Raw genomic sequence first — 6,000 nt, forward strand, 5'->3', positions numbered from 1 at the left:
TACACCTGTGGATAGATAGTATGAAACATGTTCTTCCCTTTCCCTCCCACCATTCCTTTCCTGCCATTTACAAGTGACCTGGAATTGCTCCTCCCTCTCTACAACCTTGAGAAAGTCCTGCCTGCACTGGCTACCGCTCAACAGACTTCAGTGTATCTGCATATGTAATAGTTTTCCTCCAGAGGATGGTGTATACCAGAAACGACCATCAGCACTTTGTCCTATTGCAACACGTCTGTCTTGGGAACAGCACGGATTCCAGAGAGACCCACATCTGGCTTCACCGGACCAGAGCAGCAGATATTTGCAAAATCCCCTCTCCAAGGCAGAATATTCACTTTCACTTTACAGTGCACACCAAAGACTGGGACTAAAAGACTGACAATAACCACTTTCTCTCTCTCAAGAGCCAAAAGATCTAATTTACCTCCTGGAATAGATGCTTGCTTTATACATTATTTTTGAAAACTGGGAATCAGTGAAAACTGCTATAATTCTTCCCTCCTGCTTTACGTCATATTCAGATCCAAGTTTATCTACTAAAATCAGCAATGGAAATACCTTCTTGTGCAACTCCGGATTTTTGCGTCCCACCCAATTTTCAGCATGGAATTATATTGCCCAAGAAGAAATGCTAGCAAAACAAGACACATCAAGAGCTTTAATTTTTTTTTTAAGTCTTCATGGGACTTAGGACTTTTTGTCATCAGTTCCTTGGAATTCACAAAATACTAATTCATTTGCACTTCCATTTTGACCAGCATCTTCTGCTTTCCAGGAGCTCCACACTCCTCATCATAAGGGTATTGAACTAGATCTTTATTAGTACACCACTGTGTAAAATGGACCCTTTTTCTTTTCTACACTTAAAACAAACTAGAACATTTTGAGACGTTTCTTTGTAAGTTTTCTCCCATGCCCTTCTCGACAAGAGACAAGATGTTTTCATAGATTCATTTAAGTGTTTTTTTCTGTAATTCTCCTTCTGATGCTAGATGGCTGCCAGCACACAGGCTTTCAAACCAACCCTCATCAGCACATGAAGGTGTTTTCAAAACAAAATAGTGATCAGAGGAACCTACTGCAAATCTGTCTCTGTCTTTCCCCAACCCTAGCCTACCATGGTATTTCTAGCTTTTCCCCAGGTGATTTTCAGCCTTTTACAGCCCTTTTTATAATGTTCAATCAGCCACTCACCTCATACCAGCGTTCCACCATTAACTTGGAACAAAAAACCTCTTCAGAATGAACAAAACACCAGAATTAAAATTTGGCTAGGCATCGTCTGTCCTTGCCTGAAAGAAAAAACAGAGAACAGAAAGTTAGCAATGCAACACTCTATTGGACAGAAACTTTGTGCCATAAAAAAACCAAAATGAGATGGGAACTTTGCACCAGTGGCACATAGCCACTGTTATGTCTCTAATTCCCCACAAAGAAGGAAATTCTGGTGAAATTCTGAAGATATATAAGGGAATAGCAACTGAAATATGTAGATGACAGCTATTTTGGTGTCTACGTAATTTTCAGGAAGACTTGGTACAAGACACATTCTCAATAAAGAAAACGTTGCAAGCTTAGAGAGTCTAATATAGATAACATTAACAATACAGTGTCTTTTCTGAATTTTTAACATGAAAACCATATTGAAAATTGTGACCTGCCTTTACATAATTTCCAGGCTTTTTTAGATATGCGAATAAACTGGAGCGAAATCACGTTTTGGGATTGTCAACAAATGACTGGTTTAACAAAATTTTTAGTCTATCAAAAATTTTAGGTCTAGCAAAAACAAAGGCAGTGAAGAACAGTTCGGCAAGTGACAAGAATGAAGATAGTTCAGAACTTCAATATGGATTTACTTGGTTTTAAACTCATAAAGACATCTTCTGTTGACTTCAGTAGCAGTGCTAATTGGATCTGCATACCAAAGTAAAAGCAACATAAAATGCTTGGTTTATGTTTTGCTGATGTATGTTATCAGAAAAATATTTTTCATTTGTGGTTTTCTTTTCTTAATAGAATAAGCTTTAATGTAAGATCCACAAGAAGATCCCTTTATCAGACATAATTTGTAATGTGTGGTTAAACTACATGCTGAAAGTCTTGGAAATGTTCATAATTCTTAATGATTGTTTTAGAATTACCTAAATGAGAATAAAAATGTAATTAAGATATGTCAATCAAGCTTAAGAGAAGCTTCCCAAGGCAGAAAATCCATGTTCCCTGCTGTTGTCATCATAGCAAAGAGCTCAAGCACCAACTAGATACTTCATTTTCACTCATGCAGAGTTCTATAACGAATTACAGTATTCAAAAAGAGTCTAGAGAGAGCAAATGCACCTGACTATTGTAACTTTAACTGATCTAAACTTGACTGGGAAATGACGCAGATTGAGTAGAATCAGCTTAAACTTACAGCACATTTTACATTCCTTTCAATTCGAATAGCTTACTTGGTTTGATTGACTAACAATGAAAAACAATTTAAAAGTTAAAAAATGACATTCTTATGCAAATATACTACAGAATTTGGAGCTTGTTACTATTTATGCATAGCTGTTAATAATAGCAAGTCATTACTGTCTACTAAAAATTTTGTAATAACACAAACTGTTGTTTCATTTAAAATAAAATCAAAATAATTCCCTTGATTCTCCATGAAAACATGCACTTAAAGGGACCAATAATATTTTTGAAAGGCATTATAAATGTTTATTACTGTGGTTAATGATTCCATTTTATTTACTTTTTAAAAGTAATACCAGAACCCTTGCTCCAAATTTGATCCCCCACAAAATGCTAAAATTTTCCTTTTTCACATAAAAAAATTTTCTATTGTTTTCACTGTAAGGTTCTTCAGAGTTCAATAGTGAGACAGGGTGCAGAGAAAAGGAAAACCTTGATTTATTTTAATCATGCTAGAGAAAGCCGAGGGAAAAGCATATTCAATATTCAGGACCTCCGCAGAAATGCAATGCATTGTTACTGAATGGCACAATCTACCTCACTTGCATCAGTGCTTCCAATACAGTGCTCACTTAGGAAGCCATTCCAGTCAGACCATGCCAGACAATACATGCTAGTTATTAATAAAAAACGCATCTATCCATAAACTTTAGCACTCTGAGAGCACTGATTTACTGCCTTGACATCTGTGGAAAGGGGTGCCAAAATAACTAAGATTAAAAAGGTGTATTAAAACAGACTCGGCTGTTGGGGTTTTTTTTATTTCTTCATTTCATGCCTTAAAACTGCGTATCTGAGCCAAGATTTTTCTAAACATACAGTGTTGACTGGTAGCCTGAAAACTTCTAGTAGTTGCATGAAAAACAGGAAAAGAATTTTTAAAATTTTGCCTGTGCTTTGAAGTCTAAATTCTAAACACAAATTTCCGCCTTGAATATAGTTCTCTTTCATTTCCTACAGAACAACTTCATATGTATTTTCTTTTTCAGTTGACAACTGCGGCGAACAGAACCTGGGCTCCTGTTTCTTTCCCTGCTAACATCATCCGGGAGCAGGTCCTAAGGGAAGATAAGATATTAAAACAAGTGAAGTGACTGCAGGCTCTTCTTTTAGGTTTCCGAATAATGTGAGGCCAGCGCTACCGGTCGTCATGCTATTACGAACGAACTTTGGCTTGCCATTCATGCAGCGGGCAGCAGCAAATGTGAAGTGGAAGGCGAGACGAACGTGTGGGATGAGTGCCTCCTGGTGTCCAGCTTCCCATACGGCCTCGCAAACCACCCTCCTATATGCATTTTGATCTATACAAACACACAGTGAAAGCACAACCCAGATCACTCATGCGCACTGTAAGGCAGTCACGGCACATCCTAACGCACATACACGTGCAAGACACAATCCAGAAGGTTCTGGCACTGGTGAAGGGAAAACCCTCTTCAGGCTTCAAGCAAAGCTCTGTACCGCAGCCTTCTCCCTGTTGTGAACCAGCACTTCGCAAAAGAAGTTGAGGGATGTTGGACCAAGGTGCAAAATATGTATCTGTTAAATAAAACGGCAACAAACCTTTTCCCTTTAGTATCTCTCCCAGCTCCAGAAATAGCCACGACTCTCATTTTTACTCATGTGCCAAAAATTCTTGATACTCTGCTGTCGGGGCCCAGGTTTTATACACAGTTTGTTGCTGTAGAAAGACCCTGCAGCACGTGCTGAAAGTCCAGATCATGGGACCTTGAGCAGGGTTTCTTGAAATACAGTGAGATGTTTGTCCCCAAAACCACGTTCATCCCCAATACTGGTGTCCTTTGAAAACAGAGGCTGAGGTGGCATGGGGGTAGGACTTCTAGAAAGTAAAAGAAAGCCAGCAAATAAATTTTCCTGAAATATAAAGCTTCCTAAGGGTAACAAGTTTTGGTTTGGTTTTTTCTTAAACTAAATTTTTCTCAAACTGTTTTTTTCCTAAACTAAGATTAATTTTTTCCTTAAACTAATATAGCAAAATATGAGGTGGTTCACCTCTATTCTCAACGTCTTTGTCTCGTACAAATGTATACCTCCCAGCAGCTGGAAAGGCAAAACAGAGAAGAAAAAAATGGAGAGGTGGACAGAAAGGCATAACATTCCTCCACGATATAAAAAGAAATTACAAAACTTTTTATAAAAAGTAACATTTCCCAATACTGGTTTTCACAGGATGAGAGAACAACGCTTCTTACTGAACAAGCATGTTTGACTTCCTCTTCACACACAAATAAGTAATGAGAGATAATTTTAAGTTGATGGGATTGTTAATACCCAAGATAGAATCTTATAACAATGCACATAAAAATACTCCAAGTATAACAAACTCTGAAACAACCTGTCTTCACAGCTGTCAATGCCTAACACTGCTTTAACTGTTATGCAAACCAAATTGCATATTTTCAGTTTTATCCTTTGCACCAATTTAATCAGTGCATTTTTGAGGATCGTACACATACTGTTATTTATTAATGTAGTATTTTCATGAGACTTTCTATATAACTTACTCAGCAGATCTGGAGCAATACTGATGTGGTCACTCTTTGTAGGCTATGCTGTGCAAACCGTTAATTATAAATACTGCTGTTATAGCAGTAGTGAGCTTTCAGATTATTTTTTTTCAGGAATGATAGGAAAAGGCAGTATATTATTTTGGTATTACTACACGTAGCTTCAAGGTCAAATCTAAGGCTGTCAGTATGGTGTAATTTGATTGGTATGAAAGTTAATTTAAAATGTTGTGGTGTTTTGCTTTTTTTTTTTTTTTTTTTAAGTTGTGACATTTCAGTTCCAGAATGGGACTTCAACTCTAAGCAGTTAAATCAAGAAAAAAGGTTTCACCTTCATATTACTGAAAATCTATTTTTATGTAGGGGTCAGTATGAATAGCAGGAATCCAACTGGTGCAAAAGCTGAGTTTGCATAAAACGTAACAGGTAACTTCTTGTTGTTGTTGTGTTCAACATCACTGCCTGTAAGAATATGCTCATGTACATTCAACCATTTTTGTAACTGATGTTACTTTTGTACAACTGATGTACTTTAAGTAAAGGAATTTTTCAGTCACAATTTGCATGGCAAATTTCATCCAAAGCATTTACAACACAACTGCTTTTTTCTAGTGTACTAATTTGGTAGAAAAATCTGTGGTGGACGTTGCATTTGTGGAAAATTTTAACAACCGCACTTCAAAGTTTTGTAGTTAAGTATGCAAACCTTGCATTAAAAAAATGACTGGACAACCTTTTTAATCCTAGACAAAAAGAAACTTCTGATGGAATTATCTTCTCTGCTTTAGGACTACTGATATTTTTTTTCATTTCCCCATTGTGCTTTCTGTTATTCTCTTCAGCTTTTCTTTCTTTTAATAACTTGCCTATTCTTTGTGATGTATATGGACTACCTTCAAGTAACCTGCTCCCATTTTTAAGATTACTTGCAATTCCTTTTTCATAAAGTGTCAGTCTATCTGTATCTGATCCTTTTATGGATCCACTGATATGACAGTCCTAA

This window comes from Falco cherrug, chromosome 1 (genome assembly GCF_023634085.1).
Source record: "Falco cherrug isolate bFalChe1 chromosome 1, bFalChe1.pri, whole genome shotgun sequence".
In the NCBI taxonomy this organism is placed as follows: domain Eukaryota; kingdom Metazoa; phylum Chordata; class Aves; order Falconiformes; family Falconidae; genus Falco; species Falco cherrug.